The sequence below is a fragment of the Larus michahellis genome, chromosome 8, assembly GCF_964199755.1.
Source record: "Larus michahellis chromosome 8, bLarMic1.1, whole genome shotgun sequence".
Classification (NCBI taxonomy): domain Eukaryota; kingdom Metazoa; phylum Chordata; class Aves; order Charadriiformes; family Laridae; genus Larus; species Larus michahellis.
In genome coordinates, this window is record NC_133903.1 from 2762619 (window position 1) to 2776291 (window position 13673).

The 13673-nt window shown below is 51.3% G+C and overlaps 1 protein-coding gene across 5 annotated transcripts in view; it reads left to right on the plus strand.

The window, feature by feature from the left end:
• Window positions 1–13673, plus strand: part of ELFN1 (extracellular leucine rich repeat and fibronectin type III domain containing 1) — a 111784-nt gene that overhangs the window by 14565 nt on the left and 83546 nt on the right. For all 5 annotated transcript variants that reach the window (XM_074598474.1, XM_074598472.1, XM_074598471.1 and 2 more), the window contains exon 2: window positions 9268–9380. The gene's annotated coding sequence lies outside the window, so the exon portion shown is untranslated. The remainder of the gene's footprint in view (window positions 1–9267; window positions 9381–13673) is intronic.

Sequence of the window (13673 nt, forward strand, 5' to 3'; positions counted from 1 at the left end):
AAAATAGCCGTATTTTCATTAGTGGTGTTTTCCTCGGGGCAGCCCAGGAGCTTGCAGGGGTTCGTATCCCAGCCGAGGCGCTGCTGAGCGGGAAGGGGTGTCAGGACACCCCAGTTAATCCCATTTCCAAAACACAATTGTCTCTAAAAACGAACCAAAACATGCAAAACTCTGTGGGTTACTTCTTCTTCCCCAAGTATTTAATTTTCCTGGCATCCTGTATCCAGGTTGAAGATGTTTCCTCTGTGGAACACGCTCTCTGATATTGCTAAATAGGATTCTGTAAACTCCAGCAGCTCAAGTGTTTAGTTAGGGTCCAAGGGTGTTTTTTCGCTTGTTTTTTTTTTTTTTTATCCCGACTCTGTCCATCCTTACTGAAGTGCGGGGTTCCTAGTGATGAGCGATTCAGGGCTTATCGCTGGGAAGTGCCGTGAATGCCAGACCCGCGCTTACACGAGGAGAGAAATGCATGAATTTTTCCACATCAGTAGGAGCTGAAGATTTCGCTAAAGGTGTCTCCAGCTGCAAGTAGTGAGATACGGCTCTGCCGGAGAGCTCGGAAGAGGCAGAAACCTGCGTAGAAAATTCAAATGTGGATTTCATGCCTCGGCCTAGAAGCTAGAAGGAAAGATGCGGGTCCTGGCCGGCTCTCGGCTGTGCAACAGGTAACGCAGGCTCCCCGATCACGACGTTGCTGAAGCACAGACATTGGGGCCGTCTTTAGTCTGATTTTGGAGATGTTCGTTAGGGAGCGCTGGGCTGGACGCTGGCTGGGTTGTCTCCAGGGCTGCAGCACAGCCAGGTACACACGGGGATGCATCGTCAGTGCTGTCCCCATGTGTCCCTCTCCACGCACTGGTTGCAGAGGGTCCTGCTGGGTCAGCTGTTTCTGTCTCCATTTTTTTTTTATTTTTTTTTTCCTTAATATGTAAAAGCTCCATTAAATGCTATCACCGCCTGGGATGCAGAGGGACTTGAGACAGACTGACCGCAGCCAGGGCAGGGGCGGTGGGGACAAAGTTACCTTCCCAATTACAGCCTCTGGCGGTACATGCTGAAGGAAAAGGAAAAGTAATAAGTAAATCGAGCCTCTGTTTGTTGTCCTTAAGGTCTGTCTGTTAGCTAATGAGGCAGATGGCTGAACCTCTTATTAAATAATACTACCTAGCACTTTTGTAGAGTTATAGGTGGTAACTGGGTTAAACCCAAGCTCTGTATCGACAAGGGGCTGAAAGCAGCACCTCCTTCTGCTGGGGATTTGATTTCGGCGTGTGCTGGGGGCTCCGGTAACGAGGGCAGGTCTGTGCCTCGGTGAGCTCTGCGGAGCAAACCCTCCCTGGGAGGGAGCGTCGCCTCTGCCGGGCTCGGACCCTGCACGGATGGGGCTGAGCATCACCTGTGCTCACCCCACCATGGGCAACGGTGGGGGTAAATGTCCACCGGGACCCCTCAGCACAGCAGTGCCCCGTTCGTGGGGTCCCCATCAGCCCTCTGTGCCCCAGCTTTGCCTGCTGCCGTGTGCCCCCCACCCAGCATCATGTCAACTCACCTCTCTGCCTTGCCCCCCTCCTCGTGCCCCCGTGGGGTTTTGGTGCCCGGCACGTAGCTGATGTCTATTGGTAAGACAATACTTCAGCATTACTTAGTGAAAACACAGGCAGCATTGTGCAGCCGGCAGCAACATTGATTGAAGTGATATTTAAGCCAAGGAAAATACATGATACATAGTCTAGGATTCCTTGCTTATCCATCATATAATGCAGTTCATGGGGATTAAATATCCCTCCTGTAAAGTTGTTTGAGATCAGTGTTGTTATTTGTTTTGCAAATGATCCTGACAGGGATGCTGAGTGCTATTGATTACCAATGGTTCTTTAAAAATTACTATTATACTGCAAATTATAAGCCTTGGGGGTATCCAGTTATATGATAATGGAAAGGCATTGGTGTGTAATGACACATGCATCATAATAAATTTGCTCTTCCTATATAATGGAGACTGAAAGGGACATGATTTATGACCGATAGCATTAGCTGCCTGCCATGGTATGTCCGAGGTAACGTGATGGAATTGCCTGGTTGTTCATCGTGGCAAGAAGTATTAATGATTAGAAAAGCTATTTAGAAAAAAATGAAGAAAGAAAAGCCTTTATTCTGAACAAAATCTCCTATATCTTCCCATTAAAGTATGTAAACCACTCTTCCAATTCATAAATAGCTAAAATCCCTCCATCACTCTCCCATGCTCCGTTCCAGGAGCATCCACAAAGCACTGCACACATGAAAACCAATGCTGCCAGTCCTAGAGGAACCCCTGGGTTTGCTGGGAAAGCCTTCACAGAGCTCCTGGCCATGGCTGTGATGAAAGTGCAAATGAGAGCCTTGATCAGCTGGGAATTTCAATGTGTTGGTGCCCTTGAAGCCAATGGAGGACACTCGTGTTGAGTTGTGTGCTCTCGTTCCTGATGATGAACGCGTGGTAATGCAACCGCTTGTCTTCCAGGCTCTCCTGGTGTTTCCCAGCTCTGTAGCTGAGGACAGAACACTTGATGTGTTTGAGAGGAGGCAAAGGGCTGCTCCAGGCTATGGTGGCTTGAGTGGTGCCGCAGGAACCTCCTCCACCTCGGGGGACAGTGCTGGGCGTTGCGACCTTACCCTGGCCGCGTGCTCTGGGCAGTTGAGAGGTGCTTTTGATGGCCTTCCCATCATGGGATGGCATGGAGGGCTGGTAGACCTGGCATCGAATCCTCCCTGTGGTGGGTAACGCGTTCAGGAAGGTGTGCGCTGTGAAGGTTAAATCAGATGCTTTTTACCGTGGCCGTTGCGTGCTCTTGGCATCCTGCTGCAAATACCGAATGACAGCAATGCAAATAAGCCTTTTCCTCATCACGCTACTGATCTACAGCGGAGCCCACAGACAGCGAATGCCTGGGTCTGTGCTTCTATGTTATCGTGCTCAGCAGTAGCTGAGCATGGAGAAATACATGTCCAGGAGCCAGTACCAGCAGAAGGATGTGTAAATCAAAAGGAAGGGAAAAACAGTTTCCCTTCGTCCTCCGGCACCTTCTCAGCATCTTTTGTCATGAAGTCATGTATTGCACCGAGAGTCACTGGGCCGCCAGTGTGGAGAAATACCCATACTCTCCCTGAAGTGCCCATGGGCAGGACCTCCTCTGGAGCTGCTGATTTATTTTCACCCTCTGTTCATCTGTTTTGCTGTGCTGCAGTAGGGACACTTGCAGAGTAATTTCATTAAAGGGACTCAGCACTTGATAATGCGGAACTTCGGATGAGGGGAGAAGGAGGCGTGTGCTTGTTTAGGTATTATTCTGCGAGCTGTGTGATATCTCCTGGATATCTGCTGGATACAGCACCAGCCTGCCATGAATCCCACTAGCTCACTTGGAAATGGGATGAAGGAAGGTTGAAACAGCAGAAGGGGGATCGGAGTCCATGCACATTAGTGGTTGCTGGAGGCTGGTTGCATTCCTGACCATAAGCAGGACTGTGCCGTTACCCACCTTACGCAGAAGAAAGATTCCCCCTGCCTGAAGTACAAATAGTGCCCTGGGAGGGGGCTGCCAGGCTGTGTCCTGCCCGCCTGGCTCCTCCGAGGGGCTGGGGATGCCTGAATACCTTCCTCCCCCAGCAATGGGGAGCAAGAGCTCCTTGAGCCGGCACCGTGGAAGCAATTTGCTACGGAAACACCAGCGTGGAGTAAATACCCCCCTCCTCTCGCCTTGTGAGAATGTTATCAGTGGAAATGCTGCCCTTTGGCTTGCAATACAGTAATTATTTATCGTGCTGTTTTCTCAGCCCGAGTCCTCTGCGGGTCACTGTGTGCTCTACCCCATCGCGCAACCTGTTCGTAACCGCGCTGTGATTCGGGAGTAATTGACAGCTACGGAGACGCTGTATGTCGTTAGGGAAGGGCCATGCGCAGAGGGGGCTTTGGTTTTGCAATAAAAATTAAATGCCAGGGTTTTGTCAATGCTTCAGATATGAGATTCTCCACTTACAGCGACAGAGAGCTTTTCAGAGGAATTGCAATTTCGATTGTGGATGAGGGTGAATCCAGGAGAGGAGAGCGCGAGGCGGGACTTGGAAATGCTGACACAAGGGACCTCTGGGAGCCCGCAGTCCAGCTTCCCCCTTGAAGCAGGACTTTTGCCGGTGGTGTATCGGGCTGGTGTTGACTTTGTCTAGGCAGGTCTTAAAACACCTCTCAGGTTGCACATAGATGATGGGTTGGCTGCTTGGGTCCCTGCCTCCCTGGGGGAGCAGAGGTATTTGGGGATACAGGTCACGGGTTTCATCCCATGCAAGATCCTCTGGTACTTCAGAAAGGTAGAGGAGGACACAGGCGGGAGAACCCTTAGGAGATGGAGGAAAAGGCTGGCTCTGGCTCTTTATTTGTCGTCTTTATCATGCCCAGCTGAAGCTGGGTCAATGTACAGAACTGGCCAGGAGATGCCCTTATCAGGAGCGTGCTTGACCTCTGCGGAGATGCACACAGATGCGAATATTCTGGGGAGGGAGGTTTTTCCCACCGTTACCTTTGTAGGTGACCTAACCTGATGCCTCTGATCCAAACCCTCCCGGGAGAGACAGCTCTCTTCCAAGAACTCTTTGAATAGCAAACACTTCAGAGCGACCCAGGGGAGGCTGGAGTGGGAGGAAAAGAGCCCTTGTCTGTCTCGGCTGCGCTGGGTTGGGTGGATCTAAAAGTAGCAGGTATGAATGCTGTTGGCACTGTCATTACCTTAATGCTTTGTGTCACAGCTGTAGTGGGATATTGTCACATGTATGGATTCTGGGAGGTCTTTTGATCCAGCATTGCATCGCATTTTGTGGTAAAAATCAGTGTCAAATGGTTGTGAGTGGAGCTGTGTCCTTCAGCCCAGTAACTGGCTGCGTAAGTCGGTCACCAAGTCAGTTCGCACAGCAGCAAAGAAATGCATAATGCAGGAGGGATCTCTGAGTGACACAGGGGACGAAGGGGCTGCGCTGCTGTCACTGCGTTGCACAAAGCAAGTTGGTCGGGGTGGAGGTGGGGAGTCCTCTCCGTCCCCCTGCACACCCTAGGCAGAACCCGACTATCCTTGGAGGGACCAGCATCGCTAGGGTCATGTTGCGCAAAGGTGAGCCATGGGCAGGATTTGCTTCTCTTTGGAAGGATTTATTTGGAAAATGTGGATACACGAGCATTTCTAGGGTACCTGCCATGACCCCCCCCTCACCCTGGACCGTTTCCAGTCCTTACACCAGCGTTTGCGTGTGTGACAAGCAACATCTTCCTGCCCCGACAGCATTCTCCTTGCTGGGGGAGAGTGAGATGGGCAAAGGGGCCTCGGGGGGGAACATGGCTGTGGTTTAGAGAAGCTTGTAAGAGGTTTAATGCTAGCTTAGGAAAACTTTCTCCCTCTCTTGTGTGCTAGCGTCGACTTTCAATTTGTTATTTTCCCTGCTGTCGTAATGAAAGTCCAAGTGCTACACAACTGCAGAGATCCTGACATTGGAAAGCAGCAGCCAGCATGCACCGTTTCTCTGGAAAAAGGGATCCATCCAAATGGTTCCTTTATGTCACACACTAATTTTGCCACTGTTGGTTTATTTTTGGGTTTGGCTGCTTTCCCCCCCCCCCCCCGCCACTGTATTCTTAAAACTTCCCTTTCAGGGCTTAACAGCTTAACCATTTCAAAATCATGCCAAGCGGAAATGTAGCATACGATTTTCTCGCTAAACATTGTGCTGATCGCTCAAATGTATTCTGGATGTGCAGAAAAGCTGCAAAAAAAACTGGGCTGGAAGAGGGTGAGAATTAGCACTCGGATGAGGAGCCAGGTGTTTGCATGCTTAGGAAGGATCTGGGTGAGCAAACAAAGTGCTCCTTGCCACCTTCTTGCTCTGCAGCATCTCGTGTTGGCGTGGCCCACAGCAGTATTGGTGGGCAGACGTGTGCTGAAGCACAGATCTTCGTCCTGAGGCTGGTACGGTCTTTAAACATGGGTCTTGATCCTGGTTGTTGGTCCCTGATACCTGAATTATGCTCCAGTCTCTGCTGCTGGATTCCTCTCTGGGTTTCAGCAGCTCCCTCAGTCTCTTGGGCCTCCCTCCCTTTTCCCCAGGAAAGGGATTATAGAACCAAAAATAGCTTATTTTCCAAAGAGGGGCTCTTTGTGACTCTCCTCTGTAAAACACCTCTTTCTCCCTGTTCCTCCAAGTGAAATACAAAGGAGATGTGATTCACCGTCAATGCTGATGTGCCAGAGCCAGCAGGAGAACATTACCGCTGGCGCGCAAAGGATGCTTTGCACTTGCACACGCGCCCTTCCGACACCCTGAATTCCTGCTGGGGTTGGTGGCTCCCCGCTCTGCTTGTTCTCCTGAGATGCTGGAGGATTCAGGGCAGAAATGGCCCTGCTCTCGGTCCCCCCGGTGCTGGTGGAGCATGTCTGATGGGAGCAGGTGGTGCTTTTGGGAGGTGAGGCAAGTGTTATCTGGTCACAGGGATGGTCCTGTCCCATGATAACTCATTTGTGAAGGGTCTGTAGTGACTTTTGTTTGGCTCACGCTCCTCTAAGACCATGAAGAGCTGCATTTTCCCAGGGAGGAAGAGGGCAGGGAACACTTTTGGAAATGCAGACTTTCCCTTGGTGCTGAAATGGGTTATCACCATCTAATGACTGCGGTGACACGCGTCACTGTGCAAACCTGGGCTCTCGGGGTGGTGATGTGTGTGCGGACACAGGAAGACAACTTGGTGTTGCAGAGCTAGGAGGATGGTGCGAGTCCTTCTTTCCAAAGACAAGGATAACGGAGAGTTATTTTTCTGTCATCCCCAGCTTTTTATTGTTGCTTGCATGAGAAGACCTTTGAGGTTCCTCCCCAGTTGCAGAAAACGCCCGTGGCCCTGAGCTGCAGAGCTGGGCTCTGGGTCATGGCAACCTCCATTAAAGATGCTCTGAGCTGGAATTTGCTCTTTTGTTATAGCTCTCAGGCTTGCAGGGTGAAGTGAGGGACAGCTGATAATTATTAGTAGCTTTAAAATTAATAATGCTCTTTATAATGTTTAATCTTTCATTAATAATAAATATAATACAGGCTGTGTTGTATCTAGACCAAGAAATGCTCGTGTCCCTGCAGTGCTACGGCTTGGGCAGCTGGGAGCTCCGTGTCGATGTGAGCAAAGGCTTTCCCAAATCAGGCCAGTTCGGCAGAGTATTTGGGAAGGGCTTGGTTTGGTTTCCAGAGTCTCACCTGTGTAAATCCAGGCTGGATCCTGTGCTCTGCCAGTGCCGTGAGCCCAAGAGCTCAGTGTGGCGCTGTGATTTATTTATAATATTCCTAGGGGGAAGAGGAGGGCGCCTGAAGGTCTCTGGGCTGCAGGCAGAGGTGAAGAGCGTGGTGTAGATAGAAACCGCAGAGCGATGGTGCGGATTGTGGAAGTGTAGTGAGGAGGGCGGGTGGGCGCATCCGCTGCTTGAAAAACCTCTGGGTGTTTGGGGTGCAGGAGAAGGGTGGAGAAGGATTCCTCAATTTGCCTCCTCACCTCTCCCACGTAAATCCCCGCTGGCTGATGTGGTTGGCACGTACAGAACAGCTTGGCTTGATGCTTCAGCGGATGGTCTCCAGCCGGTGAGACTGTGCTGGGAGATGGGGGGCATCAAGGAAGCCGGGGGGCAAAATGTCTTGCCATGATCTTCAAGGAGCAGTGATGAAGATCACTTCCTGGTAGTGTTCGTATTGTAAGAAATGTCCCTTTCCCTTTTCGATTAATAACTGATTTGATCAAGTCTCTCTTCGGAAGGAACTTTCCGAAACTGAAGAAACTGGTTGCAGTCATGTTGCTGGAGAGCGTCCGGCTCCACTTGAGTTGTTTTTCCACTGTTTGGGTAAATAAGTCAAGACAATAAGAAGGGCTGCTGCGAGAGTTGGCAGTGAGATGAATCCCCCGGGAGATTGGGGCAATGTTGTTTATTGGTGGGGAGCTGCCTGCGCGTGAGGGGTCAATCCTGTGGTTCTGTAGAGAGAAGGGAAACAAACGGTCTCTGTTTTAGCACCAGAGTCGCTGCAAGGAGATATGCCAAGGATCATTAGTGCCACAGCCATCATTATCTTTTGCTCGGATTAGTTTTTTTCATTTTTCTTTCTTCTTTTTTTTTTTTTAAAGGCAAAAATAATGGCTGATTCTCATTAGATCAGATACGGGCAAAATAATAGCGGTATCGCAAAGATCGAGGTCTGCAAGATTCAATTTGAAAGGGAGGAGAAATGATAGCTTTGGCCCTGCTTGCCGTTACACCAGCCGTACGGGTAAATGACTCTGTATGCAGATAAGCAGGGCAAAAATAAAAGGGATGCTCGGGAAGAAATGGCAAGAAAAATAGGAAGTAATCAGTGGATTCAACCACTGGAAGAATGCAGTAAACATGGAAAATTGCATTATATTAGCTCCTCTGCTTCTCACTGTATATATTAGCCACAAAGTCCTCGATGGGCAATTCGCTGTGAAGATGCAGCGCTGCAGATATCGGAGCTCCCCCCTCCCGGGGGAAGGCATTTGCGATGCTAAAGGGGAAAGTTGTCTTTCCAACCGCGTGAGGAAGAAGTGGCTCAAGTCGAGCTGGAGAAATGCTTCCACCTTTCCAAGTCAAAAACCCGCCGTCGGGAAAAGGACGGCCGGGCTGTTTGTCCCCAGGGCCCAGGCAGCGCTACGTGCTGAGGCAAGGCTTCATTGCAGTCCTGGGATGTTCCCCCGGTGCGGGAAGAAATTGGTCTGCTGCTGATTTTTTAAAAAAAAAAAACAAACCAACCAACCAAACCGTTGTGTTTTTTTGGTTTTTTTTTTTTTTTTTTTTTACTAGTGAACTCAATTTCCATTTCTTTCGATTTCTCACGAGGAATGACAAGTAGCCACTGCAGCCTTTTCCCTTGAGTTCAAGTAAAACCGGCATGTAACGTTGTTTGCAAATTAGCTTAATCCCCCTGGCTCCCAGTTAAAGTAGGAACTGCTGGGGCCGGGGTCCCTCCCGAAATATCCATTTAAGCCATGTAATGATCGTGACTCTCTCATGCATAGTAGATGAAAGAAGATCTGCGATTTATTTTTAAAGCTTTGAACACCAAACGTGGTCAATCGTAGGAAAAAAAATAAAAAAAAAAAATTAAAAAAAAAAGAGAAAGTCATGATAATGCAAAGCTGGAGGAAAAGCAGCCCTACACTTCACAGTAAAATCTGTTTTCTTTGCACTTTTTTATTAACAGCTCCAACTCTGATCAGTGCGTAAATCTACCTGCAACACAGGATGTTGGAAAATTACCGAGAGACAGCAACGTCCTCCCCGCTGCTCGGTGAGAAAGGAAGGATGCACCTGCAGGTACGGGCTGGTATATCGTTTTATTCTCTGTTCCCCCTTTTGCGTTGCACTAAACCTGCTTGTTGCCTTGGCTAGAGGGGGGGGAAACACGGTGTTTGCACGAGAGGAAACTTCAGAAGTGCTTCTCTAAACTTGTCTCGAGCCGCAGATGAGTTGTGTGCCTGCCTGGCACCCGCTCTGCACCCAAGCACCTCTGGGCTCTGCGGGCTCCGTCCGCTCTGCCTGAGCGGGCAGAGGTGGTTAACGGCGGTGTCTTATCCTGCGTTTGCTGTGGAAGTGTGCTGTGCGGCTCCTCTCGATGCTGACAGGGTGGGAGCGGCCGGCTCGGCTCCGCTCCTGCAGCGGCGTTGAAAAGCAGAGCACACGCTCCGCGATTACCCCCTGCCTGGGTCAAGTCGGACATCGCATATGAAATCGCCGCTTCCCCAGCACCGTAGCGGCTTCTTAGGGACTGCACGAAGGGCTGGGCAGGGTGAAGCTGCCTTGGCTGCTGCTGCCGGGCAGCCTTGGCAGTGTAGGAGCAGAGCTGGAGGCTCCTCCTGGGCTTTCCTAATCCAGCCTTGATCCATGAGCTTCAAGCAGGAGCCTTGGTTTAGGGCTGTGCTGAGCACTCGAGCCTCCCAACAAGCTGCTCTCAGGCCAGTAAGGGCCAGCAACAAGCCAAAAAGTCTTTTACTTTGCTCTGAAGAGGATGGGATTGCTGTCCCTGAGCAGGGGAGGACGGAGGGGAGCAGTGCTTCCCAGGACAGGGAAAGGGAGGGATGGTGACGTTCTGAACATGGATTTTCCGACAGTTATCTGACACTTTGGGCTCAGCCCTGGCAAACCACTGTCCCTGAAACGCTGGTCCAGCATGGCAACTGGATTATAGCCGTCACATCCATCTTCTTAGGGAGGAAGAAAGGGTTTCCAGCCACAGAGGCCAGTCTAAACCAAGCCAGCCTTCTCCTGCGTGTAAGGTGATGTGCTTTCCTAAGTGTGGGGTCCTGGAGCAAGCAAGGACCTAAGAACTACTTAATTCTTGGCAACTGGTCAGCACTGCCATGTTGCAGGTTGGGGTTTCTCGTTTATCTGGGTTGGTTGGGTGCTCGTTTTGTCTCCCGAGCCAAGTGGTTTGAGGCAATAACATGAACTAGCCGATGTGTCGTCTCGGTGTTTATGAACGCGTGTCCAGTGGGACACGCTGCTTTCAGCAAAGCCCTTTCTTTTCATGGCGTCTGTCACTCCAGTTTGCATTTCCCCGTCGCCGCACTTATGTTTGCTCCCTGCCCTGGCCATTTGGGACTTGCAGTGGCCAGATTGCTCTCGCTGGGGCTGGCTTTCGCCTGGGGCCACTTAGGAGATGGCTATGTGTGGGCAATGGGGTCCCCAGCCTGTGACGTGGGCTGCAGAGCCCCTGGTGGGACCCGGTGTTCCTGAGGTCTGTGTTGGAGCGTGGACGTAGCGGCAGGTAAATGGGGTGGAGTGAGATGTGCTGGGGATGGGAAAGGAGTTGCAGACTTTGTTGCTTGAGTGGGTCTTTGTTTCATGGGTGTGTCGGCCAGCACCGAGGTTTCCTCGTCTGTGGGGAGGGCTGGGTGTCTCAGAGAAGCAGCTTAGGTTGAGTTGCAACCACTGAGGGCTCTTAGAGTGGTGTTGGGTCCTGTCTGGATCCAGATTAGTTATACAGGTACTTGTATACATGTTTTCCAAAGGAAAAGATGAGGAGGTAAAATGGGGGAGAGGTGTTAGAAGGGGGGTGGGTGACAGAGCTGCCCTCCTGGCGCAGGGCGACCCTTGTGCTCAGCTTTCAGCTGGTTTTCCAGCATTCTGCCACTTCTGCCTCGGCCGTGGTGCTTCATCAGCACGCATTTCGCCACGGCGAGCTCCTCTGCAGCCGGGGCTGGTTTACATTTCCCCCTTTAGCCTCACCTGCACTGAAACGCTCCATCACGAGCGGCAGAGCCTGGCACCGCGTGCCAGAGGATGCTGTGAAGGGGGGGGGTTTGCTCCCTGCAACCTGCCATTCCCACCCCGCGTTTCTTGGGAGAGCTCTGGCATCCCACCAGGGCCATGGTGGAGTTGCTTTTTCACCCCTTCCCATCCTCCATGCGACCCCTCGTGCTGCAGCCCATGCATGTATGCCTCCTCCATCCCAGGGAACCCCGCGTTAGCACAGGGAAACATCAGATGATGCTGCACATTCAATAGCTCGCTCCTCTAGAGCAAGGCGAGGGCTGAGCGTAACGCCTTTTAATGTTCCTTCTCCCGATTATCCTCTTAATTACTCAATGAAATGCCCAATAAAACAAATCACTATAATTTCTATTTTATTCTCTGCCTTTCGTGGTTTACTTAAGAGCGTGGGATCCATTAAGGAGGCACTTTCTCAAGAGGGAATACTTTCCAATAGATCATACTTACAAAATGGTTTTATGTTCCTATCCTGTGTTTCAGCCTCGTTATTCCATGCCAGTTTGCTAATTACCGGAGACCCTGGTGGCTGGGAAGCGCTGCCTCCCTTGCTGCCCATCCCCGCCGTGGTGAAGTCACAGCGCCAGAGTTTGTGACATCCCCATGGCAATGAGTTTGTGACATCCCCATGGCAACGGCCCGTGATGTCACTAGCGGGGATTACAACTTTTCGAAGCATCCAGGCGCAGGCAGGGGGGCTGGAACTCTTGGGCTCTCGCATTTCTTTAAATAGAGAGGAATTAAAAGGCAGGGAAGTCTTTAAGAATGCTTTAGACTTCCCCTTTTTTCCCCCAAAGGAGGGGAGGGTGGTGACTGCGGGGCTGCCACCAGCAGTCCCATCCCCTCGGGGTTTGCTTGGGGGGGAGCTGAGCTCTGTGGTGGCCCTGCTGTGGGATCCCGTGGCCGAGGGCTGGTGCCTTGGGCACCTCCCCAATGTCCCTGGGGGCTGCGGGTGTCCCTCACCCCATGCGGCTCCCTCTGGCCTTGCCCCGCTCGCCGATGCGGTGAACCCAAAGCAAAGCCAAGGACCACAGACCCCCTGCAGCCCCCCCTGCCCACCCTCTGCCCCCAGAACAAACTGCTCTCTTCTTTGGCTTTCTTCAGTGCTTTTTTGTCTAATACTCGTAGTATTAGCATAATAGGATGCTGTTCATGCACAGACTGCGAGGGAGGAAGATTCACCTTGCTAGCAGCAGGAAAATCACGTAATAACAACACTTTATTTTTCACCGGGGAAGGAAATAACCCAGCTCAGGTGGCCGGTACCACAAACCGCACAAGGCGTTTAAACCGACGGCCCCAAAACTTACACGGGGAAGCCACCTAACTGATATTAATGTGCCTTATTTAGCCAGCAGAAGCAAATCAAGCAGGCGGAGGAATCAATCTCTTTATTTTAGTTTTTCGAAGGTAGGAATAAAAATGATATTTCAAAGGCTGACGTGTCTCGGCTGAGCGGCGGTGGGGAAAAGCAGGTGCCGCGGAACATACTGTCCTGTCTCCCGGTTTCTCAGATCATAACTTCTAAGCTGGATTCAATAGAAATAAATGTTCGGTAGTTCCAGTGGTGGCCTTTGGAAATGGAGCTAATGGAACAAGGCAAAAAAATCGTTACAACGTTTTGACAAGCGCTTAAATATTTAATGCTATGCAAGGCGCAGCCCAATTGCGGGGAGCTGGTAGCGCACCTGCAGGAAGCCGTGCCCTTCGTTAGCGAGAGACGGAGTCCTCCTGCGGACGGGGGGAAATCAAGCAAATGCTCTTTGAGCTGTGCATTAATAAACAAGCCGAGGGCGGCTCTGGCTTCGGCAGCCCCGCACCCTGCGGCAGGCGAAGGGCTCGGTGGCATTTCCCAGGATGGGGACACGGGGAGGAAGAGGAGGGTGGCCAGTTCTTGGAGAGAGCCGGCGGAGCAGAACCCGTAACATTACCCCCAGCCGAGACAGGGGAGATGAAGAGGCTGCAGTGATTAAATAGGATCTGCTGAAATCCTTCCAAAGCAGGCTTAAGAATTAAGAGCCATCAATGTCACATTGAGGGCCACTCGCCGCGGGACACCTCCGGCAGGCGCCCGGCCTCCCCCCGTGCCTCTGTTTAGCCCCATCCGAGTGTAAGGAAACGCATCCTTCGTTTCAGAGCCCACCCGGCCATTCTCCTCTGCCGCAGAACGGCAAATCTCAGCGAGGAGAACCTCTAAAAAGCAAACTTGTCCGGAGGGGAAGGATTGGGCTGTGCATGTCCAGATTTGCGTTGAATTCGGGTGTTGTTGGGCCGTTGAGAATGGGGAAGGTGGTGGGGAAAGAGGGCAGAGAACATACTGGCTGGATTCACATCGCCATC